General features: G+C 38.6%; 1 long non-coding RNA gene across 1 annotated transcript; it reads right to left on the bottom strand.

Annotated features, from left to right (window-relative positions):
• Window positions 1–6,908: 6,908 nt before the first annotated feature.
• Window positions 6,909–15,218, bottom strand: LOC149911937 (uncharacterized). Its single transcript, XR_016462719.1, has 3 exons — window positions 14,996–15,218; window positions 12,111–12,314; window positions 6,909–7,507 (listed from the first exon to the last, which is right to left on the bottom strand). It is a non-coding gene; the product is annotated as an uncharacterized LOC149911937 (long non-coding RNA).
• Between the last annotated feature and the right edge of the window lie 948 nt (window positions 15,219–16,166).

Raw genomic sequence — 16,166 nt, 5'->3', positions numbered from 1 at the left:
TAACAAACAAAACAAGCAAACAGAAAATTCACATCCAAATAAACCAGAAAGAGGAGTTTATAGACACTCTACAGAACTGTTAGCTGTGCTATGCTTTTCAAAAGCTGGAATTTGTCCTACAGACATCTCAGAAGTTGCACATCTGTCCAAGAAGAATCATTGCACTTTATTTCTACTGTACATGTTTATCTTATATCTTATTCTTCATTACTGTTATGTACTATGCAAAATACATAAAGAAAAAAAGCAGTAATCAAACTATACATAGTGTGAGCAGGGCTTTGTGAAGGCTGCAGTACTGTACAGAAGAAAGCCTTGAACAGATCTATCTCAAATTCAGGGTAATAATACATTTATTTCCTACCCACATTGCTCATGTAATCCACCAACTATTTTAGGAACGCCTAGATTCTTAAAAATACAGAAATTAAAGTGATTTCCTGATCAACCCTTACAGAAAGACACAAGTTTAAACATGAAAGCAACTATGAATGCTTTGGAGAGAAAAAAATAGAATGTAATGTTAATAATCCCTGTAATGTTAATAAGCTAAATAACAGTTTCAAAGTTTAGTATCTTGATGCTTTACGGAGCTCCCATAAAATGGCTCTGAGCCTTCCCTTTCTAATGATTTTGCACACCCACGCAACTTGCTCTGTGGGGATGGAAGATAACAGGATTTAGATCCTTGACACACTGCAATTGATTTAACAATAAATATTGTCCATCCTAGTTTTGGGTTACTATAAGATGAAAGCAAAAATGTATATACTGATCTACTGGTTTTCTTTTAAAAAACATTCACCTGATGCTGAAGGCTAATTCTGTAAAGCTGAAACTTAAATCCCAGCAGAAACAGGTTCCCAGATATTAAAAACAAACAAACAAACAAACAAACAAAAAATCATAAAAGTATGTATAATGAAATCTTTAGGCATGTGACAAACTTTGTTTTATATATTATATGATTTCAGAACATCTGTCACACACACTCACAAACTTTCCTTAGAAGGAGAAGCAGAAGTTTAGATGATGATAAAGTTATGTTCTTACCACATTAGAAGGTTCCAATTTCTTCCTTCTAGCAAGGTCAGTGATATTATTGCCATTGTAGTTGATGCTCTCCATACAGCCTTTGAAATTTTTTTCTGCTGTTAGAACTTGGCTTCCCAGAAAAAGGCATGCCTCCAAAGGTTATCTTTGAATGTATCAGAAAATGAAAGACAGTTACTGGAGGACAAGGGCTTAGAATTTTTGCTTACTAGAAAAAGAAAGTATCAAACAAGTACTGGAAAAGTAGGAAAAAGTTAAGTTTCAAGGACATTTCCATCAGAAAGAATGGAAATGAAGAAAGAACGGAGCCCCCAGGCTGGTTGTTGAGTGAGAATTACTGCTTACCCAGCATCCGTTTGCTTCATCAAATGTCCCCCATCTGCTCACAGAAACCTCTCTAAGATGCTTTTCTGAAGAATATTTGGCAGCATGTTTCCCAGGGCTGATGCCTAGAGGAGAGGGTTACATGGAGACTTGCTGTCTATCTTGATGGCAAACCCCTCCTAAGTAGGAATCCAGAGCTGGTGACTCACTTTGTAGTCTTGTATAGGTCTGGGGCAAGACAACATTATGGCAGTGGGGAGATATTCATGGTCAGGCTGGACAGGCCTCTGAGGTCTCTGACCTCTGTGGGTGTCCCTGTTCATTACTGGGGAACTGGACTCAATGGTCTGTAAGAGTCCCTTCCAACTCAAAAAAAAATTCTATGATTCTATGATTCTATGAATATTCCTGGTTTTATTACAAGTACAAATACTGATAAAGCCTACATTCAAATTGTTTATTCCTTGCTTTTGGAGAAGCTAAAACACTAGCACTAAGAGTTTTAATCAACGTAGATAATAGCTTGTCAGTTGTTATGCACAGTGGTACGTGCACCCAGTTTGAAATTTCAGTGCCATTAATGTTTTTAATTTTTTAAGTGATATGACACAGTACATGCAATCAACAATAATGAACATACCATGGTTCAGGACCCCTGATCTCTCAGCTAGTAATTTAAAATATTTTCACGTGTAGAGACAAGACAAGTATTATGTCCTAAATGGAGTCTAGGTCCCCAGCACTATTTCTCTCTCTATTTGATCCCTAAAAACAACTGTTTTCTTGCCAAAGATTTTGCATCGTTAAATCTCCTTTCTGAAACAATGAATATTGTGTAGTTGCAGGCCACTTTTTCAAACCTGTGGACATTCCCTTTGCTTCTACTTCTTTAAGCAACCTGCAGTTGCAATACACTTTTGCAGTACAGTCTTGAACCTCTTTATTCCTTGTTTTTCAGTCACCATGGGCTGTGTCTGTGCTGTCTTTGTAACCAGGACCAGGGAATGACCTCTTTTCTCCCAGTCAGTTTTCTCAACACATCTACTGGTGTGGATGAAGCAAGCAAAGGCAACAAGAAAAGCAAATACAATTATACTAGCAAGCAGGAGTATCATTTATTATAGATGATAATCACATGTTGGTTTGTCACTAGGTGTGTTTAATCAACAACTTTCTTTTTGAAATAAGAGTGAAGATAAAAGAAAAGTTCAAATAGGATTCCTACATGTCTTGTTTTCATTAAAGATTAGATCTGCTACAACACGATGAACTGAGGATAATATAATGTAACGTCCAAACACTTTTTTTCAAGTAATGTTAACACTGAATGAAAGGTATACAGGCTTCAATGAAATTAGGCAGTTGAGGCCTAGTTGAATGCTATTTGTTGTTGAATGGTATTTGTGACAGTGTTGAAAGAAATGGCTGATGTTATTGTAAAGTTACTGTCTGTCATCTATGAAAAACGGTGTTCTGCACAGGTCTGTGAGTGTTAGAAATGGGCTTTCTTGAAGAGCTGTCTTTATGGAAAAGGAGGCATTGCTTGCAAACTGGTAAATTGGGAAAAAAAAAAAAAAAAAAAAAAAGTAACATTTCTGATTTCCAATTTAGTTATTAGAAAATCCCCATCATCTCTCTTTATATTATATGAATACTCCATGGTGTCCTTGGGATGACAAGATGCCTGTACTGCTATTTAGATATGCACAAATACAACAAATCCATGGGCAGATCTTTCCCCTACTGCATTTTTTTAATGTATTTCTTTATTGCTAAACTGAAAGGAAAATAATAGTAGAAAAAATTCAATCACCTTAATCAGCACATGCAAGTCTTAAAAATCTTTTTCTTGCTCTGTAATACTGAAAAGACCTGATGGGAAATGTTACCTTCCAAATTTTGCTCTGTGTATATGCATTTCCTATTTAAACCCTCACTCAGCAAGAGAAAGAAAAACACTTCTCAGTTTCAGTGTAAGTGCCCCATGGAATTTTCTACAGGAAAAATATCACTTTAGATCTGTCAGACAATAACATTTTATTACCTCAAGGATGTTATCTGAACCTGAGGTCTAATATCTAAATGAACTGCAGTTCAGATTATTTGAGATTTAGCAGAAAGACAGAGGGATGGAAAGTTTCATAGAAAGATTCTATGGGGAGAAGTCTCATTCATTTATTGTGGATAAATATGATGAAAAGGTATTCATATACCAAGTTTTAATAACTGTATGGTTAACAGGAGGAACAGTAGACAGCTTTGAGCAGTAGCTGACATACAGAACAGGAGAGTTGGAAGAGTAATATTTCCAAGAAGATTAATTTAATTTAAAGGCAGAATGTTTTTTGGCTATTGGAAAGTTCTCTGTTGTGTTGAGCAAAAGGATAGATATACTGGCTGAAAATAAACCTGTAAAAGTGAGGTAATGCATTTACTAAAACAACAATAATTGCTATATCAGGATGGATCATATATTAAAGGCAATAAAACTCTGATTAATAGCTGTCAGGTTATTTCTTTATTTTCTCAAATATTTATTTGAGCGCAACATACTATAAATACTTTAAAGAAAATGTTTATCTTATATTTGTACATGATTGCACTCAGTAATACATGGAAGAGCAGCCACTGAAGTGGGAGGATCATAAGCCCAATGTATGTGAAGAGAGAGAGCAATAAATTTGATTCTTCTCAGCATTTTTCTGTTACAGGTTTTGAGAAACTTGTTAGATTTTAGTACCTGCAAATGTAAATGAAACCAACATAAAATACCATACATAACCTTATTACTTTAAATAACATAGAAAATATGGATTGGAAGACTCGTGTGCATGTTCTTTTTTTCTGTCTTAGACCTGAATAAAGCTGTAAAGAAGAAATTAATGCTCTAGTAAGTCACTGTCAACTCTTGCAAGTCCATTTGGGAGAAAATTTGACACTCCATTTTTTTTTTCTTGTTGTCCTTCTATCTCCTACTCTCCTTTCTGTGTATGTTTATTATTTGCCTCATTTCTGTGAAAACAAATCAGGCTCCATTAATAAAAGCAAAAACTGTTTAAGGCCATCCATCTTACTCTTTCTCCTCAAAGGTTTGCTGCCACTTGTTCTATCACAGAGGACTGCAAAACTTTTTTGCTCCACATTGTTACCCTCTAAAGATAAAATGAATAAATTGCTTAAGAAGATGTTGAAAGACTCTTAATGGTGCATTTATGATCATAACATACGTATTTGTGAGACCTAAGGATTTTTATTCATTCTATTTTTGTTCAATGTAAAATCAAGATTAACTTCTTAGATTTTCTGGACATCCTCGTTGTATAAATTTAATTTTTTACTCCTTTTCCTTGTACAACTTCTGAAATCTGACAGTAAGAACATTTTTATTTTTGTCTCAAACCTCTTTTTTATTCTTTGTCCATCTATTTTTTTTTTCCCCCTATGATGCTTCTTATAACTTTACCAATTACTTTGTGTTCCATTTCATTACGTTATTTATTTTTGCTTTTTCTTTAGGGCAGGATATGTCTACTGCTATGCATCTGCACAGTTCCTACAATGGAGCTTTGATCCTGGTTGGATTGCTTAAGTGCCATTAACATAAACGTGGTTAACAAAAATAGTAGTTTCAGCTTAGTATTTTTCATGCTAAATCAGGTTCAAAACTAGAAGAATAAAAGTTTTTTTGTAAGAAACATAAACATCCATGTTGATTTCATAAGTGAAACTGATTCTGTTTTTGAAGAGCGGAAGAAATTTAAATAATTCATCTGAGAGCAAAGTTCACTTCTGTTTCTATATTCTCAGAAGTGAATCATCAGATTAAACTAGCATGCCACAGTTTAGTGGTAAACCTCTAACACTACCAAATCTACATATGTAGATTTTGCTTTAATGTCACAGGCAACAGAATGTAATCAACTAACAAACAAAACAAGCAAACAGAAAATTCACATCCAAATAAACCAGAAAGAGGAGTTTATAGACACTCTACAGAACTGTTAGCTGTGCTATGCTTTTCAAAAGCTGGAATTTGTCCTACAGACATCTCAGAAGTTGCACATCTGTCCAAGAAGAATCATTGCACTTTATTTCTACTGTACATGTTTATCTTATATCTTATTCTTCATTACTGTTATGTACTATGCAAAATACATAAAGAAAAAAAGCAGTAATCAAACTATACATAGTGTGAGCAGGGCTTTGTGAAGGCTGCAGTACTGTACAGAAGAAAGCCTTGAACAGATCTATCTCAAATTCAGGGTAATAATACATTTATTTCCTACCCACATTGCTCATGTAATCCACCAACTATTTTAGGAACGCCTAGATTCTTAAAAATACAGAAATTAAAGTGATTTCCTGATCAACCCTTACAGAAAGACACAAGTTTAAACATGAAAGCAACTATGAATGATTTGGAGAGAAAAAAATAGAATGTAATGTTAATAATCCCTGTAATGTTAATAAGCTAAATAACAGTTTCAAAGTTTAGTATCTTGATGCTTTACGGAGCTCCCATAAAATGGCTCTGAGCCTTCCCTTTCTAATGATTTTGCACACCCACGCAACTTGCTCTGTGGGGATGGAAGATAACAGGATTTAGATCCTTGACACACTGCAATTGATTTAACAATAAATATTGTCCATCCTAGTTTTGGGTTACTATAAGATGAAAGCAAAAATGTATATACTGATCTACAGGTTTTCTTTTAAAAAACATTCACCTGATGCTGAAGGCTAATTCTGTAAAGCTGAAACTTAAATCCCAGCAGAAACAGGTTCCCAGATATTAAAAACAAACAAACAAACAAACAAACAAAAAAATCATAAAAGTATGTATAATGAAATCTTTAGGCATGTGACAAACTTTGTTTTATATATTATATGATTTCAGAACATCTGTCACACACACTCACAAACTTTCCTTAGAAGGAGAAGCAGAAGTTTAGATGATGATAAAGTTATGTTCTTACCACATTAGAAGGTTCCAATTTCTTCCTTCTAGCAAGGTCAGTGATATTATTGCCATTGTAGTTGATGCTCTCCATACAGCCTTTGAAATTTTTTTCTGCTGTTAGAACTTGGCTTCCCAGAAAAAGGCATGCCTCCAAAGGTTATCTTTGAATGTATCAGAAAATGAAAGACAGTTACTGGAGGACAAGGGCTTAGAATTTTTGCTTACTAGAAAAAGAAAGTATCAAACAAGTACTGGAAAAGTAGGAAAAAGTCTATGATGAAGTCATGACTGCAAATATTTTTGGTGGTAAATTGTATCTATTATTAGGTTTTCCCAAATACAGAGAAAATATGTATCACAGTTACATATAGACTGTAACGAAGAGAAGGTCTCTAAAAGGAATGCACTTTTAAATGCTTGGCAGAGCAAAATGTCAGTATTGTTAAGAAACAAGAATTTTTTTGGCCAAAGAATGTGCTGTCTGTCTGATCTTGGAGAAGAAAAGTCTGCCTTTCTTTACAAACCTGAATGCAGAAAGTTTGAGAAGTAAAGGTGTCCAGTAAAACCTATTTCAATATGTAGACTGAAACAAACATTAAAATAAAAAAAAATCTACTAAATCAAAAGGGAAGAAGGAAAGTGTTGCTTTATGTAGAACATCCATCAGTTTGGTAGAGTGTCAGAAGTGAGAAGTGGTTGGTGGCAAGTAAGTATTATTCATTCTTTGTCATATATTAAAATAAAGGATGTTTTATTTTCTTTCATGTACCAAACCGTAATACCAAACAGTTCCATTTGCAAGGAATTAAATGCTTTTGTTTTGTTCATAACTCACGGACTTTGCATGTTCATAAAAGCTGTTACATACTTTGGAAAGTTCAGGCATACCTTCAATCCTCCTCTGTATTCGATTCCTACTGACTTCATAGTAACTGCTGTTCCCAGCAGAGCTCAATGACAGCCGGCGCAGGATCGGGGCTGAATTTGAGGTAGCAGTCACTGGCTGAAAGGAATTCCTGTAATATGCTGCACTCCCCGAAGTACGATATTCAGTGGAATTTTGACGGGCTGGGCTTGACAGATTTACTGAATTAAGTGCAGAATCCATAGAGTCCTCAGAAAAGCGATGCTCTTTGGAAGTGCTGTTTTCTTCTATACGTAACGTTTCTGCTACAGAAAACAAAAGCATCAATCTGTTCAAAACGATGTTCAAAACGATGGGCTTTGTAGCTTTGTTATTTAATTCCTTGCTATGTTCTCTTGAAGATAATAACAAGCTCCAAGCCTGTTAACAAGTCTCCTGTGAGACAAGACTTACTGAAGAATAGTCATTCTCAAGTAATCACTGGTCCTTTACTACATTAAAAAATTTCCAGTAAAATGTCTAATAGACAAGTTTGAGACAGTCTTCCATAAATCATCTCAGCTGTATATGTTAAATATTATGAGCAGGATGTGGACATAAGGTTTGATTTTTTTTTTTCATTGTCTGATATTAGCATTAACACATATGCAATCTCAGTCAAGCATTTTCATTATCTTTCTTAATGGTTATCTTCTGAGAATTTGTTTAGGAGTGCATTATGTTTCTATTTTTTATAAATATAAAAAGAATTTTTTAACATAAAAAAGCCTCTCATGTTAACTAGCAAATGTTTAATTTGTTCTACACAGTAGAGGGAGTCTCTAACTTCATATGCAAGAGGACAATTATCATCTGTAGATCTCCATATGTTCGGAGACAATAGCCATCACAAAAAACTGAAGAGACTACATGCAGAGCTGCAGAAGGCTGTAAATCCTAGACTCACATGCACACTAACACAATACAGTCTGATCACAATGCTGCAACTACGAGTCGTTAAACATCAGTGGGAACACCACTCCATTCTCTCATCATTGTATGTTCTCAGCTCCACTTGCACTAGGCCAACATCTAGCCTGAGGAAGAAGTTGGAAGCCTGATGCAAAAATCTGCATGAAACAAATGCTGCTTTGGCAAGAGACTTAAGAGCTGGAAAATATAGCTAACAGGTTCACAGAAGTGTAAACTCCACATTACCATCTTGAAAATTACTCTATGAAAGTTATAAAACATATGCTAGTGGAGCAGCATATTCTTGGGGGTAACTGGTACAATCTGTGAAACAAGTTCCTAGAATATGCTCTTTATTACTCTTCTTATATGACAACTTCCAATAATTTCTTGGGAAAATTCCAGAATTAAATAAAGGAAGAGTATTTTCCACAAACAAACAAACAACAGCAACAAAAAACACACAGAGAGCTTTTTAAGCACGTTTAACTTGTTCTATTAGCAATTACGTTCTCTCTCCTGAAGTCTGTATAAAACTGGAGTTTAGTGAAGAACTTCAGGTGTATTTCACAGTTATGATCTTCAGGCAACATTATCCCAAAGTGGAACAAAGACACCCAGAGAACCGGTTCCCTACTTAGTGAATTCAGTAAAGCAAGACATGCAATCCACCATAACATCTTCTATTAAACACAACACTTGTGGCAAAAAGAAGCTTTTAAGTCCACAAGCCCTTCTCTTTCAAGTACACAATCCTCAAGACAATAATGATAAACTTTCTAGTTTGATCTGTATCAAAAAAGCAAAGCAGTGGCTACTGAGGTTTTTGGAGAAAGCAAACTTTTATTTGTCGGCTTGAAGTAGCTGCAGCAACTTGCTAAAAGGAAAGCAATAGCCATCTTTCTATAGAATTTCAGAGGTACTAACAGACACAATCAATGATAAGCACTATAATATTAAAGGAAACAAATGAGAAAATTAGATCAGTAGAGAATGAGACCACCAAATGAAGTCTCAGTGCAAGACTGAAAGGCAGAAGTAATACTTCAAATGGCTACAGAAAAGCACTATGAAGGAGTCCAAAACTTGTAGATTGAAACTTCGTAAGTTTTTAAAGGTATGATGAAATACTGGAAGCAATATTCCACACCAGAAAGTTTCAACAGGAGTATTTCAGCAAATATCAGCCAACTCCATACAATGTCTTATGAAGGAATCTTTTTATAGTAATCAAGCAGAGATCCCAAATACATCCGTTAAATAATCATTTTATGTCACTCTTTCCATGATCGCTCAAGACATAAAGGGTTTTAAATTGACTATTTTACAGAAGAATTTAATTGCATTTACTCCAATTATATCCCAGGTTTCTTTCTGATACTACAGATCCTAGTTAAGCAACTGTAAATAGGGATGGCAAAGAGAAACTCTGCTTTGATTCCCAAGACACTAGCATTTGAGCTTAGAATCAGAAAATCATAGAATGGCTTGGGTTGGAAGGGACCCTCAAAGATCATGAAGCTCCAACCCCTCCACCATATGCAGGGCCACCAACCTCCCTATTAAATATTAGACCAGGCTGCCCAGGACCTCATCCAACTGGCCTTGAACACCTCCAGGAAGAGGGGTGTCCACAGCCTCTCTGGGCAGCCTGTTCCAGCACCTCACCATTCACTCTGTAAAGAACTTCCCCTGATACTCAACCTAAATCCTCCCTCCCTCAACTTAAAGCCATTTCCCCTTGTCCTGCCATTATCTTAAGCTTATCTTAACATAGCTCCTCAGGTCACATACACAAGGTGGGAAAACTGGCATACTTCATAGGATGATCATCTTTTAAAATAGGTGTTTCTGTCCAGCAGCTATACTATCCCAATCCACTCCCTTTCAATTCATCTAGCCTCCCTACAAACCAACCCCAACTGCAGTCTTGTTATTGAAAGCACGGTAACAGGTATGAGAGCTGATTCAGAATTGGTGTCTGACAAATACAGTTTTGCAATTAACGGAGCAACAAATGACTCTTTTCCTACTTCGACATGTGGAGCAGATGCGAGTAGTAGAGGGATGGAATGAGAACAAGTTTTTTTCTGTTACAAACAGAATTCACATTCTTACTCTCAACTATTCCAAAATTCAACAGATTTCAATGCTCTCTGATTTAGGTTTTGTAACAGAAAACTGAACATCCCTCATCTGCTTAAGCCTTCAAAGAATGCTTCTGCCACTTCAGTTTTGTTAGATTTGTAATATGGAATCAGCACTCTCTTGACCTTTGCCCTGTGAAATAAATTGTTATGCTGCTCCTTTAATGTATTTCCATCCATTACTGCATGGATGGCATCACATCTGCAATAGAACCCAACATTCACCACCAAGTAACCAATCGATGCCTTGTAAAAAAGGGCTGATCTGAAATAATAAACACATTTTCCTTACTCTGTCTTGTATCTGAACAGGTATTAACCAGACCCAGTTGTACCACAGCACTGGTAAAATACTGAAAGCAGAAGGCACTGCCATGTGATCTTATGCTGTAAGGCAGGCCCTGTAAGTAATAACTGAAGTTTTATTCTCAAGTCAGCACCAGACACCAAGGCTTCATACATGTATGAGTCCCAATTAGGAAGTTCAGCTTTTCAAAAACCAGAGTTAAATATGTTAAAGGCTGCTATTTAATGATTTCACAATGCAGCAAGCTGTTAATGACAGGTAAATTCAGCAGAAGTAGAACTTCCATATGCAGAAGATCATTAACAACATCAAATTTACTACATCTGAGAGCCACTAACAGAGCCCAGTAAGCCATATCAATTTTATCTACAAATATCAGTCTTCCAGAGGTGAGTTTTTGCACACTTGAAATGTACAAAAGATCAATGAATAATTGTCTCACCTGAAGCTGGAAAGCATCAGTTTTTCAAGTTAATTTGGTATAGACTTTCTGCACCGAACGTTTACTGTTTCAAGACCTCAAGAGGAGATGAGCAATTGCTTGCGCATCCGTTGTTATAAATCTAGATTACAAGTATCTGTGTGTATACGTAGATATACATGCCATAATTATTATGCTTTTCTTTTTCTCTATCTCATTTTTTCCCTCATTTCTCCTCTCCATCTCACTGAGATGGGGGCAGTGAATGAACAGCCACGTGACGCTCAGTGATCTGCTGGGTTAAACCCCAATGCATCACCATATCTTAAAGAACTTGCACGCTGTAAAAGATTTCTTCTTTTAAGAACGTTGCAACAAAACGTTGCTGGCATGCCATACAGAGACTTCCTAGCCTAGAAGGAAAAAAAAAACGTCAAGCAGCAGCTATTCAGTTTGAGATGTAAGGATAATTTATCTGTAGGCATGGCATTAATATGTAGCAGAACTAAACCTATTCCTTAATAGAGGACATAAGAGAACGAACACTGACCTAAGAGACCAGGGAATGGGAGAAAGGAGGAAGCAGCAAATTTAACATGTGGAATCACTTGCCTGGAAGCTAAACAGATTAGCTGGAAACTTTTCACTCACTTGGTTAAGGTATTAAGAACACAAACATTATGTATGGATAAGATTATGAGAATGACTTGAATTAATAAAGCTGATACTCCACTCATACTGAGCTTACTTGACAAATGTATAGCTTGTATAGCTGCAGCTGTTGAGATGCACAAGCTCTGCTTATTACCAACAACCTAACTGTACAGTGTACATGTAATTCAACTTTGCTATTGCTAGACTCTGATTTAAGAACTGTTCAGAAAATCCTGGACTCCCAGTGATATAAAGTATACTCCACCAGGACTATCTTAATAAAGTAGTTCACAAACATACATTCTTGACTATGCTTAAGGAGTTACAAAAGTGATAGAATCTCACTGCAGGTTACTTCAGTTCTTTCTCCCTACCCTAGGTTCACAAACAAGTGAAGAAACAAAAAAATTAGAAACATCTTCACATACCAATTATCATTTCCCCTCCATGATGGCCAGATTTCAGAAATCCAAAGACTGTTTTGGATTGATAGGCACAATCCACACAAGCTTGTACAGCTTGTTGAAGTACCACGTTGACAGGACCTGGTCCAAAGTGATCTGGAAGCTCCTGAACCTTTTTCTTATCCAGGTGAGGCCCAGAATTTCCATGCTTGTTGACATAAACACACACTGAAAAAGAACAAGCCATATTTATACAGAATATTTCTGCTTTCTTCACACCTAGTGCACACAGAATAGAGACATGTTTCACGTGCTAGAACTGCATTGTTTCTTAAGTCCCAAATTCACTCCCATCTGACCTCTAAAGCCTTTCCGTACCCTGCTAACGTACAAAGCTATCACAACCTGCATCTCTACTCACGCAATAGTCCCAGCAAAGCAAGAACTACCAGTACATGCTCTAAACTACCAAAAATCTATTCTTAAAAGTTGTCCTTGCTGCCCTATTTTTTCTCAGATTTGAGACGATACAACAAACCAAACCCTATAGCATACGCCTGCTATTGGTGCCCATTCTGAAGCACCCACACAGCGTTAATAATGTCTGTGCACAATGGTCAATATCTGCTATCTTCAGCAACCATGCATGTATGATTTCCACACTACAGATTGACTTTCAGTGCTAAACAAAAGAACAGTACTTACCTGGAAACTGTGCAAAGTGGTTTAAGGCTTATCATGAAAGTAATCAAATAGGACTATTGAAAACAGAGACAATGAAAAACTATCTTTCAAAAGGAACAACAAGGCAGAAAAATATGGAGAAAAGCTGTAACTGAAGGGTTTTTCTTTCTTCTTTTTGGTCTTGACTATCACATGACCAGGAATGCACAAAGACATTAGTACAGGTTAAATCTGTGGTGACTAAGCAGACAATCTAAGTGATACTTAATAGAAAAGACTGCTGCATTTTCTCAGCTGTAGTACCATTCTGGCTTAGTTAGAAGCATAGATTTTAAAAATGAAACATTTCTATGAAGTGCTTCACTGATCTTGTGTCTTCATGCCTATCTGCTTAGTCTCTGATGTCTGCAAATTGGAGGAAGCCGCTTTGTATGAATAAACAAAGATACAAATCAGCAAAAAGAGCTTTCATGACATCTTCTGTCTGACCTCAATAACAGCTGAAAGGTTTATTTTCCTAGGAAACACATAGGTATTTTCCCGTCATCTATCATTGAAGTTGGGATGGAGAAGAGCCTGACAACTTCTATTGTAAAAACAGTTTTTAATTTTGTTTGGGATACTTTTGACATTTAACATAAGTTATGGGCTTTTTTAGAAAGATCTGAGCTTTTAATTGACAACCTACAAATTGTTTCATTACAGAGTTACAAGCCCCTCAACAAGCCAGCTCATTAAGTGGCTTATTTTTGTTTTGCCAATGCTTTTTAAGATACATTTCATTACATTTTCTCTTAAGTTTGCTTGTTTAAAAATAAGGGAGATATTTCCCCTGACTGCTTTTACTTGGTTTAAATGGACTTGCTTTTTTAATAGAACACTGAAGAGAGACAAAATCTCCATTTTGTGTTATTAAAGTCAAGCGTGCATGAAAGCAAAATATCATATGAGCTTTTAGCTACATCAAATCCCATTTCATACATCAGAGAATGAGTCAGAAATGAAACAATTGTACAGTTTCCTCCTTCAGACAGAGCAAAACTGACAGGTTTAGCAGATGTGTTCAAAGTCTCTGTGCCCCAGCACTTCTTGTTTTAATGCAGGCATCAAAATACCAGTTCTACAAAGTAACACTGGCACCTACAAACATCTTTTTAAAAAAACGTAGTAGGTGAGTAAGTTCGCAGATAGTTCATTCACAATCTTGAAGCAGTTTCTTTGAGTAACTGCCAGGTTTCAAACATTTTTTCATCTGTGTCAGCTTTCTGGGACATCATACTGAGTTGTTGTAGGGGTTCATTGTAGTCTATCTTCATGAGATATTTTTATTTTGACATCCTTGCTTCTTTTGAAAATGATGTAATTTCCCTGCAAAAACCTGCAAAGCCATGCATACATGTATGTATGTATATACGTATAAAATATGTATGAAAGCATAAGTATAGCGTATATATAAAAACATGTATGCATGCATGCGTACATACTATATACTGTAGTATATACATACATAACTCTCTCTGTTTCTAAAGAATAACGAGAATTTAAATATTTCCTGGCTTTTGTGACCAATTAATTCAGATTAAGACCCATAAAAGTAAACAAAGGATGATGGGTGTGCCATCAGCAAACAAGCTTGTCACACTGCTGGCAAATGGAAACAGGCATGACTCCTTACTCATTTTTCTAATAATCCTGTGCAGAAATTGTTGGCTTTGCATCCACTGCCGCTAGTTAAGTGAAAGTGCTATGGATCCCTTTAGCTGTAACATTCTGCCATTTTTGATATTAAAAAGAATTTGAAGAAATACATCAACTTCATCTATAAAAGGGTTCCAGGATCAAAATGCTCATCAGGGTACAACACGCGTGCCGACTTACTTACAGGGAGATTTCTTATAAGAGAAGCAGGTCTAAGACATCTGTTTATCTCCAATTTAAACAACTTAATTTAGGTAGAATTATGTGTTTTACAGCTATTCACGTTGCTGTGAAAAGAAGCGCGGCTATACGAATAAGAAGTCGCGCGGCTCTGCCCTCGCAACTCCCCCCGTCCCGCGCACGGAGGCGGCCCCCAGCCGCAGCCCCCAGCCGCAGCCCCCAGCCGCTCCCCCCCTCGCGCAGCGCCACTCCGGGGTGCCGCCTAGCCGCAGCGACGGCGGCGGGGAGCCCTCGCGCCCAGAGGCGGCCTTCCCGGGGTCTGCCCTCTCCGCCCCCCTCCCACCTACCTGAGGGCAGCCGGACGAGGGTCCCCTTAGACGAAAGCACAGCCCCAGCCCGGCCGCTACCGCGAGGGACCGCGCCCGCGGCCGGAGCCCGGGGGCCGCGAGGAGGGAGGGCTGAGCGCCCGGTGACAGGTGAGGACGGCCCCCGCGCCGCTCCCTACCTCGCGCCGCTCTCCTCGCAGCCGGCGGCTCGCTTACCCTCGACCGCCGCCGCCCCCTCGCTCCGTTCCCCCGCCCTAACGCGGAGTTCAACGCGACCCCGCTAGCCGCGAGGCCCCGCCCCCCGCCCCGCACTGACGGCTCTCTCCGCCAATAGCGAAGAAGACGGCCGTCCTCGAGCTCCGCCCTCACCTCCTTCGACCAATAAGAGCTATCCGTGGTGCTGCCCCTCTACCTTCCCGGCAGGCTCGGTTGGCTCGCAGCTGCCGAGCAACGGGCGCGGGGCTGAGGCCGGTGGCCGCTGAGGCCGGTGGCCGCTGAGGCCGGTGGCCGCTGAGGCCGGTGGCCGCTGAGGCCGGTGGCCGGGTGAGGCCCCGCTGCGGGCCGGGGTTGGTGCCGCGGGATTGTGCCCGGGGCTCCTCGTTCGGGAGCTTTCGCCTCATAGATGGACGTTTTTTGTTCCCCTCCCCTTTTTCCCTCTCGGCTCAGCCATCAGGAGGATGGAAATATCTCCCGCACTCACAAAGCTGTAATCTCGGCTTGCAGATTGTGCTGCTGGAGCCTGCGGGGCTGTGCTTCCTGCTCTGCTCACGGGAATTAAAAACGTGGGTGAAAAATAAAGCTGCTTCCAGATGCACTGCGTGTCAGATGCATCGCAGCACGGTGCAGCTCTACCGTAATGGATGCTCCATCCCAGCTCCCATTTTCCTGGAGTGCTACAATGGTTGTTTAAATGAGAAAACCCTGTGGAGTCTGCTGGATGCGGTGTGCCATTGGTTGCTAATGGCCAGCCCAGCACTTCCCACATGAGGATATGAACCTCAAAAACATCCACACAGGCATGGCCACCGAGTTTAGGGCACCGTGGTCCTTAAAGACCAGGTTCTTCATCTGCCACCCCGCACAGAGCGTATCCCCAGAATTGGGTGGTGAGGTGCTTTGGGTTGGGTGAGGGATGAGGTTCTGAAGTGAATGCCATCACCTCTGCTCTCGGAGCATCAGCCCACAGCATGGA

Source organism: Phasianus colchicus, unplaced genomic scaffold (genome assembly GCF_987193195.1).
Source record: "Phasianus colchicus unplaced genomic scaffold, bPhaCol1.hap1.1 HAP1_SCAFFOLD_51, whole genome shotgun sequence".
NCBI classification, from domain to species: Eukaryota; Metazoa; Chordata; class Aves; order Galliformes; family Phasianidae; genus Phasianus; species Phasianus colchicus.
This window is presented reverse-complemented; position numbering and strand designations above follow the sequence as displayed.